Source organism: Haemaphysalis longicornis, unplaced genomic scaffold (genome assembly GCF_048455015.1).
Source record: "Haemaphysalis longicornis isolate Haplotype H1 unplaced genomic scaffold, Haemaphysalis longicornis Haplotype H1 scaffold_1, whole genome shotgun sequence".
Classification (NCBI taxonomy): Eukaryota; Metazoa; Arthropoda; class Arachnida; order Ixodida; family Ixodidae; genus Haemaphysalis; species Haemaphysalis longicornis.
In genome coordinates this window covers 18,568,781-18,582,441 of record NW_027526203.1, presented here as the reverse complement: position 1 = coordinate 18,582,441, position 13,661 = coordinate 18,568,781, and the positions used below count along the sequence as shown (strand labels likewise).

Below are 13,661 nucleotides of genomic sequence, written 5' to 3'. Positions count from 1 at the left end.
GTCTTCTGCCAGCTATTGGAGAGAATTTGCTTTAAAGCTAAAGTGAGGCAGCCATAAAAGCTTCTGCTGCTGGGTACAGTACAATATATAACTGTAAACCTTTAGATGTGTGATAATTAAGCAACATTTTGCCGGCATTAAGAAAGCGTTTGGCGCAGAACTGACAAGCCTGCATCCATAAAGACTTCTTTAACTAACTACATAGTAACATACGGCTCCAAGTTTCCAGCCGCTAATCGAAAAGTGTTCGCCTATAAAGGTATAATTCGAGCAACCATTAAATCCTATTCTGCTGGTTTCATTATGACTTATGACGCGAAATTCATATACTCATGATTTACCTAGCTACATCTACAACACAGATTGGATAACGATGATGAGGTTGATCGGCCGGTTATATGAACGTATTTGTTCAATAAGGTTAGGTACTTATTAGACCAACAATACGGGAAAAGTACAATTAAAAGAAGCTACTGATTAAAGCTCAAATTCAGGTTGCAACTTTGGATACTGCGCGTCCGCAAAGCTTGCAAATGAACGTTGACCGAAAGACGTATAATTTCGTAGAATTATTCCTCTGTGGCCCTTCGCTGCCGCGGTCAAGTGAAAAAGCGGGCTTCTCTGAAAACGGCCCTCACAGCGTCGAAGCAGATTGGAAATAACTTTCGCGGCCCAGGGTACGCTCTCTCAGAAATATGGTGGAAGCTGCGAACAACCGCATTCTTTCTCCCGCGGACCCCACTTTCAGATTAGTCATTGAGAAAGGGGGAGAGCGACCCACGCCGGGCGAAGGAGGCGCGGTGAAGAAATTCTGGGAAGCGATGAAAGGGTAGAGGGGACACCCCTGTTTCCTGTTTTATTTTCTTTTGTTTGTTTGACATACTGGTTTTGGCGATGGGTACCGAAGGACACGGCCGTGCGGCCCGCGCTGTGTTAGTATTCCTGCGCGCAGCAATGCTAGTGACAGACAATGTTCCCTGAGTACTGAGAACAGATACAACTTTTTCCGGATGAAGAAAACAAAACGTTAAGCGATCTTGTACTTACCAAAAAAAAAATTACCAGCAAACAAGTCAGAAAAAGATCGAAAGATGGGCATGTATCTCCGCACTATTTGCTATCGCGATGGACCTGCTTATACCTGGATGTACTCAGTCAGCCACATTTCGTCTCCTTGTTCATGTGCGCGGGCATGGCACTTGTTGCCTGGTGCTGGGAATTTCGACTCGACGGCAATGTGCTCGTGTAGATGGTGTGATGCCAAGCAAATGTGTCGCTTTTTGGTGTCGTGAATTTCGGTGTTTACGGTGACAGTGTTACGATTAATTGAACATCAACTTCAGGTCATGCGAAAATGGATACCTGCGATACTGTGACAGGTATTTCATCGTACGCAAAACTCTAGGGTGAGTGATCTTACGAACTGAAGAGACTCTATAGTGCGAGAAATGCGGGACTTTTTTTGGTGTTCACGAATACTTTTCTAAACTACCCTGCACCACATGGGCACTGCAACGTAGACAGAAGTGAAGATTTGGCCGCGGTGATGTGACAAAAATAATTTTTTCGTGAACTGAGAAAACTTACTAGGAACTAATTGAGTGAACTTGGAAAAACGTTTTTTTTTATCATTGCATTGTGTGCGACCATCTTCATTGTTTTATTGAGAGTGCATTTCCATTTTAGCCACCGAACTTGCAGCTGTGTGCGTTGAGTGCTGAGTGTAATGAACGACTTCTGAGTGCTTTCTTTTCTATGGACTACCCAGCACCTGTAGGTATTTGTGCCTCGGCGGACGTTCGCGGGGAATGTGCCGCGTAGTGTGGCTGTCGAGCGAGTCACTTAATCGTGAGCCAGGGTGTTGGAATGCGTGTGCTGTGTTTTTCGATCGGTGTATGTGAACAACTGTTTACTGGTGGTGAAGTAGGGTAGATAGTAGCCATTTATGTGATGAATGGAATGAATAAACCCCTTGATTTTGCTTTCCTTGAATGGCTGTGTTTAAGCCTTTTGTGAATGAAAACTGGTGAAGTGTTTGCAATCGCAACCTCGCGCTCCCCCTATATTGCTGAAGTGTTCACGGAGCATATATTACAGAATGCACGTAAGTGCCACAGGACAAGTTCTAGAGATCTGCAAGGCTCTATGCCGGCATGGCAGCGTGCTAATAATTTCTCAGCGGTTCCTGCTGTCGCTGTGTTTCAAGTAGTGGTGATTCTCTTCTGGCTGCAGCTCATGCAAAAATATTGTATGGTCGGCTATTGACAAACCTTCTTATGGTTGTCTTTAGCTATTTGGCCCAATTATCTTTAGACATTTCTATGGCTGTCTTTAGCCATTCCTATCGACATTCCTATGGGTGTCTTTAGATTCTTCTATAGCCATAGCGACATCCAAAGAAGACCTAAGACAGCCATACAACCGGCTATAGAAGCAGCTAAAGACACCCATTGGGATTTCAATACGAATAGCTAAAGACAACCATACAACCGGCTATAGAAGAACCTAAAGACACCCATAGGAATGTCGATAAGAATAGCTAAAGACTGCCGTAGAACCGGTTAGAGAAGAAGCTAAAGACACCCATAGGAATGGCGATACCAGTCGCTAAAGACAGCCATAGAAAAGTCTAAAGATTATTGGGCCAAATAGCTAAAGACGACCATAAAAAGGATTTTCTATAGCCGACCATACAATATTTTTGTATGGGATGCACTACGTACAAACGACAGTTTCTAGGATATATGACTTTGTTCATCTAGTAGGCTCAGCATGCTTGTCCCGTAAGCGACGTCGCCCCAGGCTGTACAAACCACTTACACCAAACCCGTCATAGGGTACGCTCCCTAGGATAGCCAAATGGCAAAAAGCGGATTGATAATAGCGTGGTATCTATATATTTTCTGAACGTTCGCTTTAAAAATGCCTTAGACAAAGACAATCTCTGCAACCTACAAAACAGCGCCGAGAACCGAGGCGGAAATCTGTCGACCAAGCTATAAACAAACTCCGGTCTTTCATTCAAGTTTTCGTTTCATTTTCATTTCATTTCATTTCCATTTCTTCAAACATGGGTTTACAGAAGACTTGAGAGATCATCTGGGCCCTTAGGAATAATGCTAGTACCATGCACCTGCAGTTAATACATTTATAAAATTGCAAGCACTCAGTTACACTACATCTTGAAACGAAAGAATACAAAGAAAACAAGCAGAATATAGCATATGCAAAATATATGGTTTATAGCAGGACATATAAACAAAACATCTCGTCAACAAAATGAAACAATATGTGCGTACAGACTTTATCAGATATTAAACACAGGAATTATACCAGAAAACACATAATTGAAAACACGTTATGAACAATAAATGATTTCTTGCGTACACAGCTGAATATGAAGTAAAGTTTTGGTGATTAAATGAGCGATGTAAGCTCCTTACATTGTACGTACTTTTCGAGTGTACCGGAAAAATTTTGACACTGACGTGAAGTGGTATAATATTCCATATTTCAGTTCCGACCTATTCCAGAGTTCGTTTCCATAACATTTATGTAGCGGGGAAATGTTGAAAATGGGATCCGATGGATTCTTGTATTTCTGACGGGTGTAATTAGTTTTGATGACAGTAGGGGGTTATTGTTTGATATGATGTTCCGTGTAAAACAAGCTAGTTTGAAATCGCGTGCAAGTAGAAAAAGCATTATTTCGAGCTGTTTGAAGAGTTGTGCCGAATGAGCCTTGAATGTGGAAACCGCCTTAATCCGTAGCGCGCGTTTTTGCGATATGATAACCGGTTCATGATACGAATGGTAAGTATCGCCCCATGTTTCGACGAGTAGGTCATGTGGAAGTGAAAAGTACCGAAAAAAAAGGCTTTTAACGTTGATAGAGGGAAATTATAGCGTGCCTGATAGAGGGCTAAACAAGCACGGCTCAATTTGCTGCAATTTGCTCAATTTCTTCTCCGCCTATCTTTAGTGTTATGATTTATTGATTCGTTTAGCTGAGGACGAAAACACGACGTAGTTAGTTTTCTTTACATTAGGCGTTATCTGGAGTTGTAAAACCATTGTCCAATGTTTGGAAGTTGTCCTTGGCGGTTTGTTCTAATTTGTGAATATCCGACTGCAGTTAATAGAACCGCAGTGTCGTAAGCGTAAATTATGGTTTGCCCTTCATCTATGGAGTTAGGTAGATCGTTGACGTATAGTGCAAATAAAATTGGCACCAAAACGGATTCTTGCGGTATACCGTGCGTTGCCGGTGGGAATTCACTCACTGTATTTTCTATATGCACTCCCTGCGTACGCTCGTTCAAATAGCTTCGGAAAAAGTTAATTGAAGGACCTTGAAAACCAAAACAATGTAGCTTTTGAAGAAGTATACTGTGGTCAACCGCATCGAAGGCTTTTTTTACGTCCAGAAATAGCCCAATGACATGTTTGCCGTTGTTCAAAGAGGTGTTTATTATATTTGTAACGGTTGCTACAGCCGTGGTAGTGGACACACTGGCACGGAAGGCATGCTGGTGAGGCGCTAAGATGTCGTATTTTATTAGGAATGCTAAGACTCGTTTAGCTATAAGTTTTTCGCACAACGTGTTAATAGCACTGAGTACGGAAATAGGCCTATAGTTTTCTAAAACGTTGTAGTCGCCACTTTTATGCACAGGGGTCACTGTAGCATTTTTAACAAGTGAAAGTATACCCCAGCATAAACTGCTGCGTTAAATATTTTCTCTAGATATGTACTAAGCACCTCTGCATTTCATTTTGACATTTTCCCCATTACCGTAACATATCCCGCTGTTTTGCCAGTACAAAACGATTACATGGTTGAGCTTATCTCGGCCGCAGGGATGTCAATGAAAGCAAACGAATTAGCAGTTGCAGGTGGCAGTCTAAGATTGGTTAGAAACTGCCAGCTGGGAGAGTAGCAGCGTGCAGTTTAAAGAGAAATGTTTTACCAAGTAGAGGAACTCACATTTCACACATTGTGTTGAGGACGTCCTGGCGTCATTCGGGGGGCACAGCATTTTCTTTGGGTTCTAAGCACGGTCATCTGCTTTGGAGTTTGCCGTTGGTGCTAAGCATGTGGTAACGAGTGTGCACTTTGCGAGAGATGTGAAAGCTTGCGGGTGAAGCAATCCAGGCCTGCCAGTCATGAAGAACTTTCAGCGGCAAATTCGCAAATAAATGTGAGGTGACACAGAAGGGCCTCAGAAGAAGGGAGTGGGGCCACCAGCTCTGCTGTTCTTCTAGTCTTGCACCATGTGCAATCTGCGGCAATGTTTTTGGCATATCAGATGCTTGGAGAATTTAAAGAGTGTTGGAGATTTATTCGGCGTAGAAAGTAAACAGCACCGGCTCCACGAAGGCCATCCCTTAGGGTCAACCATGAATGGGTCCCCCGCACATTAGTAGCGTATTTGCGATTATAATAGCATCCTAAAGGAGGAAAAGGTAACTCATCGTATCAAAAATACAGTAAAAAATTCTCAACTCAAGACTACGAAACGGTGTCGCTTAATACTAATTTTCTGCTATAGCACACTCATTGCAGGCCATCATATTTAAAAAAAAACACAGCGTTTATGGGAGTGGTGCCTGTGCTACACGAGCATTTGAAAGGACATTTCAGTCGAATTACCTTCGAAATTTCAAATGCTATTCGAACTGAGCGGAGTTCCGCCGATCTACGCGACAATTCTCAAAAGCATTTGAAAGTTTTCGCAATCGCCCGCCATTGCTGCCGCCACTGCTGCCGTTTCGTTATTGAGAATAATTTAATTCTAAAGTTAAAATGAGCAAAAACAGTTATTAACGATCAAATCTATAACATTGTACAAGCGTTCACAAAACAAGTGCTGACAGCCCTTTTTTTCACAGCGCCGGTGTTGAGAGTACCAAGTTACCCTGTGATCGTAGACCGAGTGATACAAAACAAAAACAAGTGAGATATTATTAAAATTATGCACTTTAAACCCCAATTTTTACTCGTAAATAATTGTTTTTGTAATTACGGCATGCAGAAACTGCTCCCGAGAGTACGACCGTTCGCATTTCGAAGGCCTTTGAGAATTTCAAAGGTCATTTGTCGTGCTCCTTCGACTCAAATGGCATTTCAGTCAAATGCCTTTCAAAAATTACACCATCTTCCCGTAGGGGAACTCTGAGTAGTATGCAAAGCAGCCATGGGGTCGATTCAAGTGCCCATTAGTTTTCAGTTCGTCGTTTCCGTTAGGTGCTGCCATTAGATTTACATTTGGTTTCCATTTTAACTGCCACACTTTTCACCTACCGGAACTACGAAATGGGAAATTCCGCTGAGCCCATGGCTGTTTCGCATACTACTCAGGGTTCCCCTACGGGAAGATGGTGTAATTTTATTAGATGCGACGGGGCTATGTCCCTCCCTTGCCGTTGTTTCGCCGTCCACACCCCTACTGCGCATGTTCGGCTTGCTGAACGCCCAGTTGTGTTTTACCCTTTCATGGCTCCTGGAGCGGCACTGTTACCGGTGTCTTCCTGGTCCGGCCCGAGATGACCCAAGCATGCGCAGTGTGGGTGTGGTCGGCGCCACAATAAGGGAGGGACATAGCCCCGACCATGAGATGCTGGAGCGACAGTGTTGCCGGTGTCTTTCCTGGCCGGCACGAGACGAGCACGCTTCTCCTTAATGGAGCCATGAAGACAAAATTGATTGATTCTGGGGTTTAACGCGCCGACGCAACGCAGGCGATGAGGCGCGCCGTAGTGGAGGCCTCCGGATTAATTTTGACCACCTGGGGATCTTTATCGTGCGCCGAAATCTCGTACACACGGGCGTTTTTGCTTTTCGCCTCCATCAGAAAAGCGGCCGCCGCGGCCGGGAATCGAACCCGCGACCTCGTGCTCAGCAGCGCAACGCCTTAGCCACTGAGCAACCGCGGCGGGTCCATGAAGACAAAATACAAGTTGGGTTTATTAGAAAGACTGCTTAGTCCCGATACACTGATACCAATATCAGCGCTATCTTCGAACAAATAACGGAGAAATTAAAGAAAACGTGTGAAGCAGTCGCGACCCCCTAGCCAATTTCCCGCAACTTTTCTATGACGTCACGGAACCTTGTTTGTGCGATTGGCGGCCTCCTAACTGACCTGTCGCGACGACACATGACTGAACGTCTGTAATGGGGCCTCTAGTTCCATTTGACCGCATCACTTGAATGCTAACGTGCAGTTAACGCACTGAAAATTGTGTTTTATTGTTGGCCCGTATGACGTCATTCTTGCTCATAACACGTCACTGTGGCGCAAAATTTGAAACTTTTTAAATACTTCTTGCTTTTTTTCGTTAACAAAACATCTTTTGTGGCTGTAATGGAGCTGAGTGAGATACTGAATCCTAGTTCTTTCCAATTAAACGAAGTTGTATTTTCTCTTCATGGCTCCTTTAAAGGGCTCATGGAGCGGCAGTGTTGCCGGTGTCCTCCTGGGCCGGCGGATGGATGGACGACGGACGAGGAACGACTGAGCCGAAAGCAAGAGATGCTTTGCATCTAAAACGTCGTGTAGCAGCTGAAAGGAGTCATTTGAGTCGCATAACCTTCGACTCAAAGGCCTTTGAAAAGGTCGTGTACCACAGGTATGACAGACTTATTTCATCCTTTAGGCAATAGGTGATCCCGCGTGATCCAGTAAAACCTAGCCATTCATCCTGTTAGAGCAGCTGAATGTCCGCAAATTTCCCACGTGCCAACTTTTGCAGGCCGGCGTGTGGACGTGTGACACTTCTCCGCACGACTTGTAGTCGCAACCCGGCACAAAACGCCACCTCGGCTTATGAGTTGGGAAGCCAATATGAACTCGGCCTGTCGGCGACTCCTGTCGTCGTCGTCGCTTCAAGTGTTCAAGGTAATAAAGCACCATGTCACTCGTTTTCGAACGCCTGACGCCAGAACATAACGCGCACTAAAACAACTTACTGGGACACTCGTTCTCGAACGCCTCACGCTAGAACGCTTCGGGCTTCGAAGACACGGGGCTTACAGAAAAGCTGGATATATATATCACGGCCTCAGCGATCGGCTGCCGGCGGCGCGCCGTTGCTCCGACCGTCCCATTCGGAGCGTCCCCCAGCAAAAACATGTATTTCGGCTAATTCCGCAACGCGCCCCGAGGTGGCGGTGTTAGCCGATGGTTCGGCAGCTTGCACCGACTCCCCTTGCCGGCTTTGTGGGGTCTGAGTTGCTGCGTGCTTGCATGGCCGGAATTCGCGTAACTATGTTGCAGCTTTATTTTTGTGTAGCTGACAAACCGAACTACCGAGTCATGAAGTCCGCTTGTCTGAGAAGCTTCGAGGAACAGCGCTGAAGAGTTAATCGCGCTGTGATTGGTGCGCTTGATCGGTGCAGGACATTTCCGTGTACATTTCCGTGCGGACATTCAGGTGCGCGGATATTTGGGTGCGGAAACTTCTCGGCTACAGAATTATCGGGTGCTTGCTTGTTGGAACAGCAGTTATTTTTTTATTTCCGCATAGCGTGGGTTATGGACAACAATCGAGCGCAGTGGTTGCATTTGAATTGAATTGAATTGCTTTATTTTCATAAAATATATAGTGGATTTGTTGGGAAAAAGGCGATCACGCTTCTCGACAAGCCCTAAAATTTATTGACAGAGGGCAGCAGCAGGGGTGGAGTGAGAAAGAAAAGAAACACAAAGAACGAAACCTTTTCGAAAACAAAGGAAAATGAAAAAAAAAACAACAGAAAGAGAAGAGGGACTCCTCCTCTCAAAATGAAGAAACATCAACAACTACTAGTAGTACTACTAGAATGACAACAAATACACAAAAAGAAGAAAAGAAGAAGAAACCGGCGCTAGAGATGTACAAGTCAAGGCATAAGGTAATTCAATTCGATGTCACAAGTATAACGGCTAGAGCGGGACAGTGTTTAAGTTAGTGACAAGTAGAACGCTAATTCTTGGGGCAATGCAGAATGAAGGGGACAACCACTAGTAGAGGAACAAGAAGAGTGCAGCTTACAGTCATCAAACATCACATGATACACAAGGCGCATTACTAGAGAACTCAAAGACAAATGTGGTTTTGGCGTGGTGGGCGAAAAAGATATCAAATGATATGAGCGTCAAAGAAGAAAATGGGTTCTTGCGCTAAAGAAACGCATTCCAAATTTCAGGCAGGCATGAAAAAGGAAAGCGTGTCACTACAGAAAGTACGTACGAAGAGCTGTTAAGGATGTGGATGTGACGGCTATACTACTTGAGTGAAGTTTATTCAGTAAGGTGGGAAGAGTAAAGCTTAGCGTTTGAGTACCGTAGTTTGTTCTTAGGCAGGGTACGTGCAAAAGTTCCTTTGACCGTGCGTTGTAGGTTAGGGCGTTTGCTTTCAGATTTGCCAGGGAAGCGATAAAATTGGTGCCACTTTTTACTATTTTGCGATACGCAGATACTAGTCGGTGGTTTACCAGATTATGTACTTTCATCAGGGACAGCTCTTGGAATAAGGGCTCAGACGGTTAGCGGTAAGGCATATTAGAAATTATGCGCGCGCATTTTTTCTGCAGAAGAAACAACTGATGCAAGTTTGTAGCGGAAGTGCTTCCCCAAACACAAGAACAATAATTTATGTGACCTAAAAAGAGAGCGTTATAAATCAGAACTTTTACTCTACGAGGGAGATTTTTAACTGAATACAAAAGTCCGAGTGCTTTGTAAAGTTTGCTTATTAAAACTGTGATATGTTCATTCCATGACAAGCGATAGTCGAAGAGAACTCCCAATGTTTTAGCACATTGTACGAGCTCAATATTAGAGGAAGAAAACAGAATATCGCTACCCACAGATAAGTATTTGTTTTTCGGTTGGAACAAAATTGCTTTCGTTTTTTCGGCGTTATCTTTAAGACCGTTATCGATGCACCACAAGCGCAGTTTCTCTAAAACTTCATTCGAGGTCGAGGCAAGATCATGAGCATCATTTGCTGCGAATAGTAACGTGGTGTCGTCTGCGTAAATTTTTATTATGGCGCCGTGTTTGGTTTTGCCAGGTATTTTTAGAAGTTGAACATTTGCATATTCTTGCTTGATACCTCGTCCAAGGAACAGCTGTTATGCAGCCTATTGATTATATTCTTACACACATGCCTTTTTTTAATTTACAAGATTTCAATTTATATTCGCTTTTTGCGGCGTGCAACTCAGGTAACAATTAGCCGCCGTTTACGATGGTGTTATTCCTTCTTTATGCAGTTTTCTCTAAACGAAAGACACACTGTCACTATCTAAAAAAGCATAATTATAAATATTCGGTTGCCCCCCAAAACGCATAATCTTAAGAGGAGTTTTATGCAGGTTGTGCGCTGTCACACTAAAATGATTTTGCAAATACGTGTCGCCACCTTTTTGTTTCCATACGGACACGTCTCGCATATTTTCATGGGGAAGAACGGGCCTCTGAAAACAGCTGCAGTGTGTATATGTCCAAAGCTAACATGAAACCTGTCATCATTGCTTTACACATGGATGGGCTTCGATATCAGTAATTGAAAATTTAAATGTCTTTAGTCTTGGGTCCAAAATAGGGAAATTGGGCTTGCCTGTGGTCACCGAAATACGTTTAAGAATACAATGAAATCGGGGTGCCTCTTACTTCAACTTGTTTTATTTGTTGCGACTGAAATTGAAACTGTAACTTGCTTAACGCACATGTGTAGAACAGATTGCCATATCTTTGAGGCTATCGCTTAACGTAATACCCTTTAAACGTGTTAATCCTAAAAATATGACGGGTGCTTCCACCCAACAGGCATTAATTCGAAGGCCAGATAAGAGCGCAACCATCCGTCGTGCGTATGACGCGATCACGCCCCGCGCCCTACTGAACTCCATTGACCATGCAGATTATATAAAGTAGGTAAGCCTGGATAAAAAATACCTTAAAAATAATCACCTTTTAGCGAACCGAATGTTAGTTAAGCACCACAAATTTTCCATTTGTAGTAGGAAATATTGTCCGTGTGTCGAAGGCGTCATGCGGCACATGGTAAAGAAGTCACATAGCTGCAATCGTAGGTAAAATAAATTCATTATTATCAGGTTCTATGAGTCGCTTTGCATCCATAACATCAACTATGCTTTCTTTTTATTGCGATACCAAGCGCAAAAGTTGACGAAACGCCATTTCGAGAAGCATTGCAGCATACCCGGCTTTCGTTTCAACCATCGGCTCCGCGCGCCGCGGTGCGGCCGAAAACGGCGAAACGGCCTCTTCGGAATTACGCTCTCTCCGGGGGATTGGGACGGCCAGAGCAATGGCGCGCCGCCGGCAGCCGATCGCAGAGGCCGTATATATATATATATATATATATATATATATATATACATATATATATATATATATATATATATATATATATATATATATAACACAGAAATAAGAGTTGGCAGTCAAGAAAACCTCGGAAAGCAATGGGGAGGATGTGGTAGGTCATTGAAACAGATAAAGAATTTGGAAAGAAAAAAACAAAGTGCATAAAAAATGCCCCTCAGGTGGGATCCGAACCCACGGCCTCCAGGCGGGCATTTTTTTTTTTTGCACTTCATTTCCAAATTCTTTATCTCTTTCAATGACCTACCACGTCCTCCCCATTGCTTTCCGAGGTTTTTTTGACTGCCAACTCTTATTTCTGTGTTATTTTCAACGAGCCCCTCATTTTTTATTCTAATTCGCTATATTTTTTTTTATTCAAATACCCTAAAGGCCCTTGCACGCATTACATAGGGGGGTTAAAAAACAGCTCAAACATCTCCACACAGTTGCTCAAAATAAACAGCAAGCGTAATTTTGAACATCGAGTAGGGGTTAGACAACACTAACAAAAGGAATACAAGAATGAAAAATCACCGAATACAAAGCACATAGTGAATTTTGTTAAAAGCACAACACTACTTTCCTAAACAAGCATGTTTAAACTGCCTTTCAAATGGTTCACAAACGAGTCGTGATCTTTAATACATGCAATTTGTTGCGGGAGCTTATTCCAATGATAAATGGCAAGAAATAGCGGTGACTGTCGAAGAAGATTTGTGCGTGCAAACATGGGGCGGACTTTGAACGGATGATCGAGTCGAGGAAAAATGAGATTCGCGGGCTTGATATGGGATGCTGTAAAGGATGATTGGGTGTGATACAGTCTGTGGAAGTGAGAGAGCAGTGCCATCAGTCGTCGTTTTTCTAGAGAGGGTAATTGGAGGAATGCTTTGATAGCTGTGATGCTGGATGTCGTGGAGTAATTTTTAGTGACAAAGCGTGCTGCTTTGTTCTGTAAGCATTCCAGTTTGTTTATTAGGTATGTCTGATTTGGATTCCAAATTAAAGAGGCATATTCCATCTTCGAACGAACTAAGGCTGTGTAAGCTAAAAGTTTGGTCGATTGATTTGCTAAATACAAATGTCGTCTAATGAAGCCAAGAGTTCTACTTGCTTTTGAAATTACATCGTCAATATGATCATTCCCATGTAAGGCTAGAGGATAGGTGAACGCCCAAATACTTTAATGCAGACACATTTTCTATGCACTTGTTGTCCATATAATATGAGCTGAGTTGAACGTTGCTAGCCCTAGTAAATGACATAGTTTTTGTTTTCGAAAGGTTTATTTCCATCTGCCATTGCTCGCACCAGAGGAAAATTTTGTTTAGATCTGCCTGCAAAATGTTAGTATCTTGAGGGGTAATAATTTGTCTGTATAGAACGCAATCATCCGCAAACAATCTAACTGTTGAATGTAGGTTGGTACTGATATCATTAATGTAAATAAGGAATAAAATTGGTCCGAGTACGGAACCCTGCGGAACACCAGATTTAACTTGTGCTAAGGCGGAATACTGGTCATTTACGGAAACGAACTGGTAGCGATTGGTTAAAAAACTTGAAACCCAGTTAATAATTTTGCTATGTAAGTTGAGCCGACCTAGTTTCATCAGTAGGCCAGTGTGAGGAACTTTATCGAACGCTTTTTTGAAGTCAATAAATACGGCATCAATTTTTACCGAGTCGTGAACAGCTTGGTGAAGGTCTGTAACGAGTTCAAATAATTGTGTTTCACAAGAACGTCCCCGTTGAAATCCATGTTGATTAATAAAGAAAAAATTATGCTGATCTAAATATTTCATAACTGAAGAACTTATTATATGTTCAAGTAATTTGCCAGGAATGCTAGTCAAGGAAATTGGTCTGTAATTTGAGGGCAGTGATCGGTCACCTGATTTGTATATAGGAGTGATGCGACCAATCTTCCAGTCCTCCGGTACGATTCCCGTATCGAGTGACTGCTGAAAGAGTGCCGCTAGTATGATAGATATTACAGGCTTTGTCATTTTAAGTATTTTTGGACAGATGCCATCTGGACCGGGTGCTGAGTTGTTTGAAAGACGATCAATGGCACGTTCTATACCCTCCGGTGTGATTATGACGTCATCCATAGATGAGATAATCGATGGAAACACAAGATCATGCGGTAATGGGTTTTCTTTTGTGAATACTGAGATGAAAACTGAGTTTAATGCCGTCGCAGCTTCAGATGGTGAGAGCAGCACACCGTTATTGACTATTGGAATTGTGGATTGCGATATATATATATATATATAT

At 43.0% G+C, this 13,661-nt stretch overlaps 1 pseudogene; it reads right to left on the bottom strand.

Annotated features, from left to right (window-relative positions):
• Positions 1 to 11,964: 11,964 nt before the first annotated feature.
• Positions 11,965 to 12,676, bottom strand: LOC144156396 (uncharacterized; annotated as a pseudogene).
• Positions 12,677 to 13,661: the final 985 nt, after the last annotated feature.